Consider the following 16,962-nt stretch of genomic DNA (forward strand, 5'->3'; position numbering starts at 1 on the left):
TAGGTAAAAGTTGATGCATTGTCTATTTTGTCCCTAAAAGTATATTCCATTTTGAAAAGTTAATGAGTAAAAGTGTAATGATGATGGCTAAGTAGGGAAAGTGGAGGAAAAAGTTGATGTGAAATGTATAATGATGATATCTTTTTAATAAGTTGGAGTTACGAAACAAGACACTTAAAAAGAGACGGAGAAAATATTATTTAGACATTTGAATCCTTCAGATTTCCAAACCTTGTACATTGCAAAATTTTATTATTTATAATTCAGACTCCGCACATACAAAATCTTAATTTCGTACCTGACGGTGATTACTCACCGCACCATGTAGTGGGTTTACACACTATAGGGTCCCCGGCTCCCTTTGTTATCGTATGGGGTCAAGGGTCTGGATATCCTTGTCCATGTTACCTCATGGATATTGTCTTTCGCGTACAAAATGAAAGAGGCAATGATGTCAACGAAGCTAGCTCTTGTACCATGTTAGACCTTTTTGGAGATTGAAGTATTCTTTTGATTATATTGCTTCTGTTTCATTCTTTAGTCCTTTTTAGTGATTTCAATTAATTAAGAGAACACAATTATTACATTTTTGAAATTTTGTTTGCCTCATTTTACCTTTTAATCATTACATTTTATTTTTTTTAGTACTATTAATTAAAAAATAAAATGGTAAAAGAAGAAATTGCTTATCTATTTACCCATTTAGTTATCACATGAGAATCTTTTTGGGATGAGAAAAATGCTACTTGGAACTAAAGAATGGGGATTAAGCAAACACGAGCGGTTAAAGTAGATGAGTTTGGTATGACAAGTCTAACACCCACTCAGACTTCGGGTTGGTGTTGTGCAGTAAGGTGCATAGCATCGTGCTGCGTACTTCCGAACCATCGGATCGTGCTTCTGACGGTTCGGATCTCATCTCGGTAATCAACGATTGAGAGCCGTTCATTGTCGAGATGAAATTCGAGCCGTCGAATGCACGATCCGACAACTCGAAGGTGTGCAGCACGGTTCTACGCACACCACTGCACAACACCATCCCGATCCCACCCACTTCTCTGTTTCGTTATCTGTTTTCTGAAAACCCTCTCATTCGAATCTAAAAGTCAAATATTTTCCATTAATTTTCATTCCATAAGTTACCCTATTCTTTCAGTAATTCAATTATTTACATTCCATAACTGTTCATATGTTTTCTCTTGTAAATAAAAGCCCTGACAATACGAAATCTCTTTTGAAAGGACCAAATCACATTCACACTATGATCATTCCGAAATTCTCCTTATATATAGTTCGGTGCTTTTCAGAATTCGAAGGGCGAATAAAACAGTTTTGCTCCACAAATTATGAGAAAGCATCCATCGATTTTCGATTGAACGTACTCATTTTTTGTTAGAACCCTTGAAAAATTATTTCAATAAAAATGAACGGTTTAGATTATTTTTGTGGAACCCAAGATTGGCCCCATAATATATAGGTGCATGACCTATTTATGTATACATGTTTTCTGTTTTTGCTCATTCTCCTGTTGTAATGAATGAGCAAATCACACTACATCTTGGTTCAATTTATCATTTAGAATTTTGATTTCAAAATTCTGAATGAAAAGTTCAAAGATTAAATCAAACTCTCATAGTTAAACCATTGAACTAATTTTTGGTAGAGGTACTCAAAATATTATCTTAACTAAATGAAAAACTCGAATCGTTTTCGTGGGATCAAGAGCTCGCCCAATACATTGGTACGTGCACATGCACTACGCACAGGCTTTTCTACTAATAAAATCCTGAAATACGTACTATGGGTACTGACAATGGTGCACAGACGAGTATGATGAGCTCATTCTAGGATTTCACACGAACAATCTGATCCATACACTAACTTCAAACACAATCTTTAGAGTGATCATGCAATAAAATCAGCTCAATCAAATAATAACTTAAATTCAATTTTTGTACCACAAAAGCTTCCACTAGATTGTACTACGTTCAGGGAGAATGCACAACTGCCTTAACTTTCGATTTGTCCAAACAACGACAAAAGTTGTTGATTAACCATAAACATGTCTAGGGTCCCTTCGTGGACATCTGACAAAATTCCGACGATAAACATGTTTAGGGTTCAAAAAAAGGAGCAAGAATTTACACCATGTTTTCCGCTCCCAAACCCAGAATGATTGTCCGATCCGAAAAAAAAAACTCAAATATAATACATTTCTTTCAAGAGAAATTCAAATTTTTTTTCATAAATTTGAAAAATTCATCGATATCTAATAAACTGTTTAAAAAAATTAAAATCTTTCTTACAAAAATGAATTTTCACATTTTCATTTTGTGGACCAACCATTATGAAACGGAAAGAACAATAATTTTTTATTCAGTAATGCTACACGCACAGCAAATGTGCACAGATTTTTTGTGGAGCCCACTACGGGTTCCACACAAATAATTCGAGTCGTTCATTAAATGTAAAATATTTTTTCAAAGCCCTCGCAAAAAATCAGCTCAATCCGATACTCATAAATGCTTGATTCAATCATTTAACTTTTCATTCGAATCTCAAGATAATGAAAAGTTAAATGATTGAATCAAACACTTATAGATATCGGATTAAGCTGATTTTTTGCGGAAGCCCTTGAAAAAATGTTTTTCATTTAATGAACGGCTCGGATTATTTGTGTGGGACCCGTAATGGACCCCACAAAAAATCTGTGCACAAATCTGTGCACATTTACTGTGCGTGTAGCATTACTACTTTTTATTGCAGAAATGATTCGTGCACAGCAAGCTGTGCACAGCAGCCGTTTTTTCCCGCTTCGGGTCGCACAAAGATGATCGGAGCCGCTCATTTTGTTCAAAATATATCGTTTAAGGTCTTTGTAAAAAATGAACTTCGTTCGATATCGTTTGAGGCGTTAACAAAATACCCAAAATCACTTCAGAATTTAGCCGGAGCCGCTCATTTTGTTCAAAATATATCGTTTAAGATCTCTGTAAAAAATGAGCTTCGTTCGATATCGTTTGAGACGTTAACAAAACACCCAAAATCACTTCAGAATTTAGGCTAAATTTTGAAGTGATTTTGGGTGTTTTGTTAACGCCTCAAACGATATCGAACGAAGCTCATTTTTTACAGAGACCTTAAACGATATATTTTGAACAAAATGAGCGACTCCGATCATCTTTGTGCGACCCGAAGCGGGAAAAAACGGATGTGCACAGCCCTTTTTATTGCAAGAATTGTGCACAGTAGTTTGATCGGACTTCGCATGAAACAACAGTAGAACTACACACATCGGAATCATTGATTACCCAAATTGCTGGTGCAAATCCCATAAAAATCCTCACACAAAAGAATCTCCTCATAAAAAAAAATCCAGGTCCAACCTACCTACCCCGCAACATATTTTAGATTTTGAATTTGTTTCAGCTTTCTTCAAAGTCCTCCCCCTCCAACCCTAGATAAATGTTCGGGGCAAATATTTGATACTTACATTTTTAAAAAGAAACATTTTGGTCATAAAGAAAATCAATTTTTACAAAACCAAACAATATTACTCCCTCTTTCCCAATTTAATTGTCATTTTTGAAAATTTTTGCCACTTTTTAATTAATTATATATTATAATTTATAATATTTTAAATAATTTTAAAAACATTATATTATAAAATAAATTAAAATCTATCAATTAAAATTCATATTAAATATAAAATTCATTTACCAACTTAAAAATATAATTGATTTTTTTATCCAACTATAATAGAACTAAAACAGGTAAATTAATACGGAAGGAGTTTTTCTTTTGAAAGATCTAGTTTGGAATCAAATATTTATAGAAGTGATTTTACCGCTCACCTTTCTGTGCTACTGTCACTCCCTTATATATCTTTATTACTCCAATATGATTTAATTTGTGACGGGAGGAGAGTGACATTAAAATAAAATAAAAAAAATAACAAAATCAATTCTCATATCTATTTGTGGAGGTATAAAATTTTGGTAGTATATAATTTCTTTATTCTTCTGCCAATGACAATATTCTTTAAGAGGGAACAAAATTTGTACTACTTGGAAAAAAGAAATGGTCATATCTTTCTTTCCCCCCTCCGAGTTTGAATAGATTTTTGCTACTTGGGTACAAGTTCATTCTAGTGATGCATTGCTTTGCAAAGGAAAAAAGGGCAAAAGTGGAAGAACACAAAAAAGAAATTTAACTTGTACTCAAATTATCATTGCTTGGTCAAAAAACCTACACACATCCAACTCAAGATCATGACCACACAATCAATCAAAATACACCAGTACGAATCAATGAACAGAACTTATTTTCTATATATGGTTCTAATTTGACCAATGGGAGCCGTCCACAAGCCTACCGACATTAAATCGAACCGTTCATAAGAACTACTAAATGAGCGGCTTCGATCACCGTTGTGTACTCGTGGGTACCAACAGAAGGGTGCCTGCAGAAAACAGTTGGAACCCAATGGTACTGCTAATCAAAGTACAAGATTGCTAAATATTCCTTCATAAATGATCAACTTGTAAACAAAACAACCTTTACACAAAACAATAAAAGTAGATGATGATTTTAAGAGAGAAAAAAAAAGGGGAACAAATCAAGATGTACATGTAATAAATAATGGAGAGAGAAGCAGAAAAGATTTGCTAAAGACTTGCCACATAAATTAATGAGAACATTGTAATCATAATAAAGCTTACTAACACAATAAAGTTGAAGATGATTCTAGAGAGAGAGAGAGAGAGAGAGAGAGAGAGAAGATGGAGATGTGTAATGGAGAGAGAAGGATAGAGCTCCCTTCAATCCAAAAAAGGATCAGACAGAGGGTAATGAAGCTCCAGACATATGCAAGCCACAAGCCTATCCATTTGACAAGGGAATGGATAGGGCTGAGGGATCCATAGATCAGCAGCTCAATCTTCCCCAGTTGAGATCCACTATTGGACTTCAAGGAGCTCTACTCCATAAACCCCAATCTCACATACTTTTTCTGTACCTATCAACCCTTCAAAATCGCTCTACTCCATAAACCCTAATCTCACGTACTTTTTCTGCACATATCAACCCTTCAAAATCCAAACATAAAAACAAATAGGACACAGCTTTACACAACATGAAAACCACACAATACATGCCCTTGACAAACCCCTGTTAAGAAAGAAGAACCAACCCAAGAAAGGCCAAGAAAACCCTAATTCATAAACAAAACAGAAGAAAGAAAAATCTATAAATAGTACCCACAAACCCTAGACCACACACCAAACTTCTAAGGAAAAAAACTACCAAAAACGAAAAAAAATCGTAGAAAAGATAAGAGGAGAAATACAGACAGTACCCAATACCCACAAACCCTAGACCACACGTCTAAACACCCCAAAAGAAGAAAAACCCACCCAGAACAATTCAACGAACAGAGCAATAAAATGTGCAAACTGATTCGTTAACTCTAAAGAAGAACTCGAGATACACATAGATGGAATAGATAATAAACACAAACCCGAAACCAAACCAGAGGGGAGCAATTGTCAAACTGAACCCATGAATAGTACTTATAACCAAGAGAGACTCTCACAACCTAATTCTCCAACTACTCTTCTCAACCACTAGTGTCTATCTATCCCCTCCCTTTTAATACACCTCTTCGCTAGGGTTAAAGATGAGGCCTAGGTTATAGGGGTAGAGAGACTATTTATAAAACCAAGAAATTTATGGGGGTCAGGAAAATTATTGGAGTATTTTCTGTACCGTTCAATAAAATTTACTGTAAAGCCTTGGGGAAATAAAAGATTCCCTTGACAAATCACATGCCTTTGTCACCCCCTCGATCTTTCCACCCAATATATACCATATGATAATATATCTATATAGATGGAGATTATATATTTAAGTATATTTTATTTTGGTAATGCATAATGTTATGAGTCAATTTGAGCGTACCTTAATTCTTACAGTTCTATACACTTTACGTATTAGGATGAGATGATCCCAATATTAATAAGACTTCGTTCCGCTTTTTTCAAATAAGTATTTAAAAAATAAGGATCTATTTTCAAGCTTAAAAATAATGAGTTTACAAAAATAAATTTTAAAATTTTTTTAACAGAATTTGATAGATTTCATCGACATCTATCAAACGATATCTATATTGCATATATTTTTTATTTCAGTAGGCCTATTATTTTTGAGTCAGAAAATTGTAAATAAATGTACTTATTTTTTAAGGAACGAAAGCAAAACATCCTCTAAGTCAGAAAGTCTAGGTTCCCTGTATATATTTGTACGTACATAATAATGTACTCTCTCCGTCCCAATTCTTTAGTTTCTTTTGAGAGTCCGTGCCACTTTTAAATCGATTATATTTTGTCATCTCTAATTTTTTTTAGGCGATTTTGAAAATATCATTTAAAAAATTCATTGAGATCTATCTAAGATTCATATTGCATATAAAAAATTATAATTGGGAGTAATATAAAGTACATGTACATCTTCAAAAAAAAAAAAAAGTACATGTACATAGATATACTAGAAGAGTGTTTTCTTTTTCTTTTCTTTAAAAGACGCACCGGCATTATAGAATGAGGAAAGTTGTTTGGGGTTTTGGGTAAAAAGTAAACCCTTTCCAACTGTATTCCTTCGTTGTCCTAAAAAGTCTTTTACAGCATGGGTTCAGACTTCAGAATGGGTGAGGGGGAGATCTCTGGGACTGGTAGTATGACAAAGTACGTATTTTTCACTCGGTGCGCCTTCACCGTTTATGCGTACGTGGCAACAATCTATGGCAAGTTAGGGAGGCAGGGATTGTGGGAGATGCTGTTAAGCAAGCATCTCTGTGTGGACAGGTGCAGAGCGGCCTAGAGGCCGCTTATCTAGGCAATCGATTGGCACAGATTTTGAGCGAACGATTGACGGTTCAGATTTATATGTGATCAGATTTGATTTGAAGTCTCTGTGCCGAGATGATCGGCCATATCGGCCTCTCTGCACCTGCTCGGTAAGGAATTACTCGGCAACATTCCCAGGTCTTGGAGGTAGGGGTTTAACCTCAAAAATTTGAATAAATCATTCATTAATAAAAAATTAATTATCTTTAATAACTCCAATAAGTTTAATCAATTTTCTACTCAATTTTTGTTGTTTTCTTCATATTTTTTTCCTAAATATTTGTTATGTTTAGATCTTACTATTTTTAAGATTCGTCATCAATTTCAACGAAAAAGTATGAAAAAATGAAAGTTTATGTCAAAAGGAAAAAAAAACATTATTCTATCCGTCCCAATTTATTTGTACTCATTTTAGACTTTTGAGCACCCAAAATACTCCGTATTTGTTAATTTGACTTTTTTGAATAAGTCAAATTCCCATTTTACCCTTCTTCTTTTCTTTTCTTTTTTTGAGATTCTCTTATACGTGAAGGAGTATAAAAAAATAGAAATAAAAATTGTTTTGTCCACAGGAAGACAGCAAAAGGTTGGTTGGGTGGATGATAACGTGCGCATCCGGGGGCAAGTCCACTAACCTTGTCCTTGAGTTGTCCCATCAAACGTCCTTTTGTTCATTTAGACAAGCAGCCCTAGTCGGTCGTCCTACTGTTCGTTTCCTCAACCCTATTTTACCCCTCCACTCATACTCTGCCACGTGTATAGAAAAATCTAGTCTAGTAGTAGTAAATATCCTTGTTCACCCTCCCGTTTCAGATACAAAAAAAGAATATCGCTAAAAAAATTCTACCTCAAAAATTACTTATTATCTCTATTCTTAATTATTACTCTTATTTTTCTCCCTACATCTTTTCACTCATTACTCACATCTCCAATTTCTATCTCCACCCTGCACTGAAATTTTCTCAAGATATACTCATTTTGCTCCTAAATGGTTGTCTCCCATATTTTTACGTGGAATTTTTGAATCAAAATATAAAAGGAAATGATATTGACACTTCAAAAATTGATACAAACATTCCAAAGTCGTAATTCTAAAGCCACTTTTTTTCTCTCTTTTTTTGAGTGTTAATTTCATTTTTCAATATAAAATGCTTTCGTTCATAAAAATCTTAATGGAACGAGGTTGTGAAAACATCCTCTAAATAGCCATCATCAGCGCACTAGCATCTAGCACTAAGAAATATTCTCTCCGTCTCAATTTAATTGTTCCTTGTTCTATTATAATCGACTAAAAAATTAGTTATATTTTTGAATTCGTAATAAATTTCATATCGAATAAGGATCTTATTTGATAAATCTCGATTAGTTCTATAATATAATATTTTTGAAATCACATAAAATATTATAAATTACAAGATATAATCAATTAAAGAGTGATACAAACTCGCAAAAAAAATAATTAAACTGGAACTGGGGGAGTACTTGGTTTGGATATTAGGAAAAAAAAAGAAAATAATAAAGATGGAAACTAAAAGGTCAAAATATATTGGAAATTACCAAAGAGATCGTTGTTTTACAAATAACTAATTTTATCCAACCTCTCTCTAATGGTGTGTTTGAAATTTAGGGAAATAAATGGAAAAGAAGAAAGTTTTAAAAAATTTCCTTCCATTGTTTGGTTTTTAGAGGATGAGAAAGGAAAGTTTAAAAAATAAGTTCAGTTTTCTCATTCATTTTTTCTTAGGTGGTGTTTTCACTAACCAATAAATTGTGTACTACAACTTTTTAGTTTTGCCTTATTCAAAATTTTTTTAGGTTTATTTGTCATGCACTAAACTTTTTAGTAATATTGATTTGTCTCGATGAGAGAATTCGAAAAAGTAAAAAAATTATGACTTTTACTTAAGTATTTTGGGAAATATCAAAGGAAAAATTCAAAAAGTCTATTTTTTAGATTTTTCTTGAATATTTTTATTTTTTTTTTGTAAAATTAGCCAATAAGCCAATTTTTTCGTATTTATACAAAAAATGGGTTTCGATATTAATTTTACTGTTTAGATTTCTCTTGTTATGGCGAAACTATAATCCACAAAAAATTGACAAAAAGCTAACAAATCGAAAATAAATTTAAACAAGGACAAAAAATTAATTCAAATGGATTATATGGCCAAAATAGGCCTAAAACACGTGTTTTTACAAATTTATAGGCGGATTATTCTCAAAAAATAAATTTTTAGGCGGATTATTCTCAAAAAATACATCAAGAAAATACCATTTAATTTGATGATAACAATTTCAGTATTGTTATTAGCCTATAATTCAATAATATAGCGGAAACGTATCTTAAAATCTACGGTTCGAAACATCGATGTTATCATCTATTTTTAAGGTCTAACTAAATTTATACGGAGCTTTTCTCCAACGCTAATTGGACTCCCTTTAAATGGGTGGCATGATTGGGCTTTTCAAAATTTATTGAGATGCTTTTAAGGCTTCGTTCCGCTTTTTTTTTAAACGTTATTTTTCAAAAAAAAAGTAATTTCAAACTCAAATATATCGAAAATGAAAATATTTTTTTTATTTTTTTCACCATTTAAAAGATTTCAATGAGATCTATCAAATAATATTCATATTTATAAAAAAAATTATTTTCATAAACACATAATTTTTTAGTTCAAAATTACTTTCTTTTTAAAATAAAGTGGAACACCGCTAAACCATCCAGACCAAAACTTCTGTGATGCTCCCAAGTGGTATGGGAGCATCATACTCCCAATGAATTACAGCCCTTGGATTGAAAATAGATAAATCACAGCCCTTAGATCAAAACCAAAAACTAAAAATAGGGTGGTTTTGTTAAAAATGAGGCGATTTTGACCTAAAAAACGGATGATTACTTACCACAAAACAGACAATACTTACCATTCACTAAGGCAACACTTACCATTCACTAAGGCAGAACTTACCACACTTGTGTGGTAAGTTCTGCCTTAGTGAATGGTAAGTGTTGCCTTAGTGAATGATAAGTATTGCCTGTAATTCATTGGGAGTATGATGCTCCCATACCACTTGGGAGCATCATAGCCTTTGCCCATCCAGACACCTCAAAAGTTATCAAAAAAGTTAATGGCAATTTAACAAATTTTCAAGGGGCATAAAAGACCATTGGTCTAGGTTTTTTCCTTTAGCTTCTGACTTCTGAATATGTGGGCCATGTAGCCATGATGGGTATTCAAAACCTAACCCTACAGGCAGATCTACTGCTAGATCTCGTTTGGCACGGGAGATGATAACTTTACCTGGCACACGGCATTTTTCCAGCTTGACTTGTCTCCCTCTTGCCCGCTTTAAACTTTACCTATTCAGGGCTCGTTTGGATGCGGAATAAAGATTGGTGGTATTAGTTATGAAATGGGATAAAATAGTAAGAGATATTATATAAGAAGAGTGGACCTATATTAATGTGACAATTAGTTTAAATAGTACTTGGTTTAGATGAGAGATAAAATTAAAGGATAAAATTGTTTTGTAATTGAAATGAAAGAAAAAGAGGATATTATCCGGAGGTATTATGTAATAACACCACAGAACCTCTTCATAAATGATCCTCACTCCGAGGGTATTAGAGGGTACAATATAATCCGGGGTTTAGCTAATACCCCTCCATTTTACTTTCCAAAAGAGGTGTTAAGGCTGGATCCACGGACTAAAAAGAAATACTCCGTATCACAATATCCAATCAAAACAGGCCCTTAGTGCTTTTGGGATGCCTCAACACCATCGAAAAGTCCTGCTACAAATACATGGAATACTCCAGCATACAAGGGAATTGAGTAAACTTTACCTATTCAGGACCGTTTGAATGCGGAATAGAGGTTGAGGGTATTAGTTACGAAAGGGGATAAAATAATATAAGGTATTATGTAAAAGGAATGGGCTCATATTAATGTGATGGAGGGATTAAATAGTATTTGATTTGAATGAAGGATAAAATGAGGGCATAAAGATGTTTTGTAGTTGAAATAAAAGAGACAAAATGTATTATCCGGAGGTATTATATAATAACACTTCAGAATCTCTCCATAAATAATTCCCCTTACGGGGTATTAGAGGATACAATATAATCTGGGACTTACCTAATATCCATTTATTTTACTTCCTAAACGAGGTCTTAAGACTGTGCCCAAACGAAAAAGGAAATATCACAATACCCTGCACAAAAAGGCCCTCGGGGCTTCTGGGATGCCTCAACACCATCGAAAAGTCCTGCTACAAGCATATGGAGTACTCCAGTATACATGGGAATTGATATTCACAATATTTATTTATTTTTTTTTTAGAAAAAAATACAAATTCTTTTAATACTAGTAAAAAACAAAAAAGAAAGTATTGGTCTCCCGAGCAAGTATAATACTCTCGCATGCCACGGTCACGAGTGCACATCAAAGAGTAGCAATTTCCCTGTCCCGTTCCGCTAGGGAAAATAGAGTAAGGTTTCGTTTTCGCTAATTTTTTTATTTTTTAAGTATTTATTTTTTATTTTACGAAACAAGTCATTTTCTTATAATACATCACCATTAATTCAAAAAATAACTACTTATTCGATAAATAAGTACTTAATGCACCTTTAATTCAAAAAATACAACTTATTTGATAAATAATGGGGTGTTTTCACAAACAAAAAATGCTAAAAACTTAAACGCATTTTACCATCTCGTTTTTATTAACAAAAAAGTTTCAGCATTTCTCATTTTCACTAGCAAAAAAATTGTCAACAAATTTTTTTTTTTACTGTAACTCTACTCTCAAACTCATCAACAACTTATTCACTACCGGAAACATCTAACAACTTCTTAACCACAAATAAAATTTTACAAAATTTTCATTACCAGAAACACCCCCTAAGTATTTAAGTATATTGTGAGCGAATGACCTGTCTTGTAAAGCAGAAAATAAGACCTTAGCGGAATGGGTTCTTATTGCTATCGGTACCAACCTAGGGTTGTACATACAGCGTACATCGCCTTCTGAGGCCCACTACAGGTCCCACAAAAATGATAAAATCCGTTGACAAATTTTATTTTATTTTTTTCCAGCAGCGACATAAACAAATTAGCTCATTTGAATATGTTACGTACTCGATCCAATCTTTCACTTTTTATTCAGAAGTTTTCGGAGACTTTTGAATGGAAAGTTAAGAAATTGGATCAAGTACTTACAATCGTTAAAAAATATTTTAAAATTTATCAACACATCTGATTATTTGTATGAAATCTGTAGTAAGTCCCACATAGCGATGTACGCCGTATGTACCATGTACATCCATAGGTTAGGTACCCATAGCACCTCTCGTTGGTCATTCACCTCAAAGTGAATATTTTAGGAGTAGTCTCGATTGCGTTCAATTTCAATGATAAGATTCTTCGTTTGGTAAAATTTAAAGGTGTCAATTTCGACCCATATTTCTAAATCCGTCTAAATCCATCCACTTATAACACAATCTAATCCGCTCATCTTATATAATGGGTTGATATAGGTTCAACTCATATTTATTTGGGTTTAGATGGGTTGAAAATTGGTTCAATATGGGTTGAAATTAAAAAGACTCAAATTGGCTTTATTTTGCTGGCAACCGTGTCTTGTTATTCGTTTTACGTTTCCAGCTACTTGTATACTTGACTTCCCATGCATGTTTTCGATCATTATTTCCCTGAGCATAGACTTAGACGTTCTTTATATATTTGTATATTACTATAAATGTAATTTTTTTTTATGGAAACTCTTTTTTTTTTTTGCAAAAGACAAAAAAATAAGTCAAAAGCTGTGTTTTTTACTTTTTTTCAGTTTCTCTCGCAACTCTCGTTAAGACAAATGAATAAATCACAAACGTTGATGCAAAACTAATAAATACGAAAAAAAATTAAATAATGACAAAAAAAAGAAGGGTAATTGACTATTTTTTAATCCAAACCCACCCTCAATTTAAATGGCAATTCATACGTTCCTAATGGGTATATATGCAAAAAAGGGGTCAATCTAAATCCACCCTAAAGCCCGTTTAATCTTTCAGCAAGTTACATCACCTTTTTATCATGTTACGTCACCTTTTAAATGAGTTTCTGTTCTAATTAAAGCTGGTTAATTTAGAGTCAGTTCCAGAACACCTTCTTAAAAAATAAGTATTTATTTTACATTTTCAAACTCAAAAATAATGTAAATAAAAAATAATTTTTTAATTTTTTTTTACACCGTATAAAAGATTTCATCAAGATCTTTCAAACAAGATCCATAGTGCATATTTTTAGATTTCATTAAACCCATTATTTTTGAACTTGAAATTGCCTTCTTAAAAAATAAGTACTTAAAACTCGTTCTAGAACGGAGCCTAATTCGATACATGTTCGTTAAAGTTTTTTTTGTAAGTTTTTCCCAGTTCGTTAAAGTTTGTGTAAGATGATGGTGGGAAATGGAAAATTTCGAAACATTTTTCATCGTACAGTATTGTGAAAATTTTGCTAGAACAAAAAATGGGTTAGGTTTGGGTATGGCCTACAAAAAGTTAATAAACTATAAAAATTTGACGCAAAATAAACAAATACAAAAAAAAAAGAAGCTTCAACCCATATCGTGGGAAGACAGTAAAGAAGGAAGGGGGAAACGGGGACGGAGGAGAAGGGGAAGAGCGGGGGGGGGGGGGGGGGGGGCAAGCGGAGGGTGGCGGGTCAGGTCGGTGTAAATTTACCTTGACTCATATTTGACCCAACCCGTTTCAAAACGTTTATTATTTGACCTGTCCATATTTGGCTTGTGACCGTTTTAACCCGCTCAAACCCGCCCATTTACCACATCTAGTAAAACTTGATGGTTAGGTGAATTCACATTATATATTTTATATTCTTCGTTTTGGTATTTCTATTCGTTTTTTTTGAATTTTGTTGAATTCGTTTTTTTGTTTGGATTATTCACGCATCTCAACACAGGAGAAATTTTAAAAATAAAAAATTATGACAAAAAGCTTTAAAAGAATTACTAAACACGAAAAATGACTAAATAAGTGGTATTTTTTTGTTTGTCTACATCGTCATCTTATATGAAACCTTTTCAATTTCAGTCTACATTTTCGTACTCTTCCGATTAATCCCTTGACTTTTGTTGAGACGAACGATTAAGCGCATTATTCTTGTCGAGACGAATAGTTAATCCCAAAAGTTACGACGAAAAATTAAACAAATTTACGAAAATAAGTTTTAGTAAAAAAATATTGAAGACAAGCAAGTATAGCATAACCCTTAATCTTCTTGGAAAAGAATCAACCCAATCTCGTATTGTTAAGTATTTGATCCAACAATACCTGTTTTGATTTTCAATTTCGGTAAAAAATCTTCGAGTAGGAATTCGATAATTTGATCCAACAACACTTGTTCTGGTTTTCAATTCTGGTCCAGAATGTCTGAGTAGGAATTGGATGATTGAAATTTTTTTTTTTGATAATTGAAATACTACGTATTTTAACTTTCGCGTAGATAGTTTCAGGTAACAAAAAAGGAATAGGCTCATTGTCAATTGGGGTAACCCATTTGCCTGGTGTTTGCCCATTTGAAGGCTCGTGCAGGGTACATTTCGATAGTCTACACCGTTCAGTCGTTCACTATGTAAAACTCGTTGAGAACTTCAATTCTACTAAATAAAAAATAAAAAAATATCATGTTCATCGTGATTGATTTTTTCTTGGAACACATTTTCATTGAGAAAAACAGATTAAAATGGATGTCTATTTTTCTCAAAAGAAATGTGTTTCAAAAGGACATCGATCGATATCCAAAGTACGTGATTTTTTGTCTGTGCAGAAATTCAATTGAAAATTCGTGGCCTTAAGATTAATGGGCTGGTCCAAATGACCAATTGAAATTAGGTGTAGTTTTTTCATGGCAAAACATTTTTTCTATTTTTTAGAAAAAAAGGTCGTATGCCTCTTTATCCTTATTGAAGAGTTCTTAATGCTATCATAAGATGGTCCTCAATATAACAATGAAGATTTGAATTTTACCTAATTCCAAATAGTCATTTGGACATTCCTTTCATCTATACATTACGTTCTTTTCAATTAGTTCTCAAAATAATAGACCATGCTTGTACATTTTTTTTTTTTTTAAATCTGCTTTATAGCATTGCAAACGGCGTTTTAGCGAGCAGGATCGTTTTGGGTCTCAAAACATCTGTCCACGAATCTCAATAACTTTTTTTCTATCTATCTCTCCATTTATTACCCCAAAAACTGCCCTCAAAAGCGAAACTGAAGAGAAACTAAGAGAGATAAACGACGTTGATACTTCCATTTTATAAGGTCAGCAATATTGCCTTGAAATATTATACTTACCATGGGGGCATGGAATAAAGTTACAGATACCACAAAACCTTATCATACTTTCCAGTTTCCACCATAAGAGCGGGCTATTACTTCTTGATACAAACTTATCACGTGTTTTGCTAGTACTAGTACTTCTTTTTTTTTAATCGGCGAAAAAGTTTTTATTTAGAAATATTGACAAAGGGTACATAAAGATCGGGAAGAGAATCCAACCAAGGATTGGATGAAGAAAAAAAAAATGTTGGGGCAAAGCCCAAATACACCCAAACGGGTCAGGCTCCAAAAAATAAAACCCTAAAAGTATATGGACCTGACCCACGCTTCGAAAGGCTCGGCCCAAAAAAATTGGGCCACGCCTAGCCTAGAACCAAAGACTAAGCTAGTACTAGTACAGTACTTACATTTCTGAATGAAAACAAAGACTATATTTTGATATGTTTTTTACGACTTCATCTCTTACTAGAGTGACGATTAGATGGTTGATTGCCATAATTGACTATTATAGACCAACAAATTAAATTAACAATACCGGTTTAAAATGTTTTAGGACCAGAATTTGACAAAAGGCACGATACGGCCCAAATTTACCAATTTTCGAATTTTTTGGACACCCTTACATAAGTGCATACATTTTTTTATTGTTTTTTTTTAATGAATATACTAGTGGAAAGAACCAAAAATAAAAACAATAAATATCCAAAAAGTTTGCCCAAACACAACCAAGTGAAACAAAACAAATTTATTTGACTTAACCACCCCGTTTCGCTTTCTCAAAAAAGTACTTAAAAAATAAAGATCTAATTTCAAACTTAAAAATAATGGACTTACAAAAATAATTTTTATAATTTTTCTGCAGGATTTGATAGTAGCAAGAAAAACTCAAAAAACTTCTTTAGAGATGTTAATCCTGAGACTAAGTTCCGCTAAGGGATTTTTGGATTTTTTTCGTTTTGTCTTTATTAATTTATTTTCGCCTTTGTTTGTTTTGTGACAAACATTTTAGTGATTTTACCCCTATTGATTAGTCTCAATGAGAAAATTCGAAAAAGTTAAAAAATATTACTTTTATCCTAATATTTTTTTAAATATCCAAGATAAAGCAAAAAATTTGGCTTTTTGGGCTTTATCTTGAATATTACAAAAAAATATATTAGGGGTAAAAGTAATAAATAAATAAAATTTTCAATTCCTATTGTCGAGACTAATGAATAGGGGTAAAAAATTTGTCGCAAAACAAACAAACGGGAAAAAAAATTGAGTAAGAACAAAACAAAAAAATCCCAAAAATCCCTTAGCGGAACTTAGCATAAAATTCTTCTGCATTTTTTCCTCTCATGTGTGCATATGATTTAAGGACCCATCTCTATTATAAAATAGAATAGTGTAATGACAAGTTGTTAGAATGACTTAGATTTATTTGATCCAAAGGTTGTAGTGCATCCTCCCACTTACCGGTTAAGTGCCCATGATTTTCACTTAAATCACACAACTGTCATCCCCTTCCAACCGGAATGCGTGGTACCGTAGGCACGAGCTAACACTAGTTTATTTATGTTTCAGTGAGAGTATAAGAATCTCATAAAAAGAGAAAATTTCTTTTATATCCCGTCGACTTTGACCAAAAATTCATTTTGGTCATTTACCTTTCGATTTCAGCACAAAAATATTTCGACTTTCCAATTTTTTTAATGT

General features: G+C 32.9%; 1 long non-coding RNA gene across 1 annotated transcript; it reads right to left on the bottom strand.

Annotated features, from left to right (window-relative positions):
* Positions 1 to 4,204: 4,204 nt before the first annotated feature.
* On the bottom strand, positions 4,205 to 5,680 carry LOC131310598 (uncharacterized). Its single transcript, XR_009195269.1, has 2 exons — positions 5,079 to 5,680; positions 4,205 to 5,017 (listed from the first exon to the last, which is right to left on the bottom strand). It is a non-coding gene; the product is annotated as an uncharacterized LOC131310598 (long non-coding RNA).
* Between the last annotated feature and the right edge of the window lie 11,282 nt (positions 5,681 to 16,962).

This window comes from Rhododendron vialii, chromosome 12a (genome assembly GCF_030253575.1).
Source record: "Rhododendron vialii isolate Sample 1 chromosome 12a, ASM3025357v1".
Lineage (NCBI taxonomy): Eukaryota > Viridiplantae > Streptophyta > Magnoliopsida > Ericales > Ericaceae > Rhododendron > Rhododendron vialii.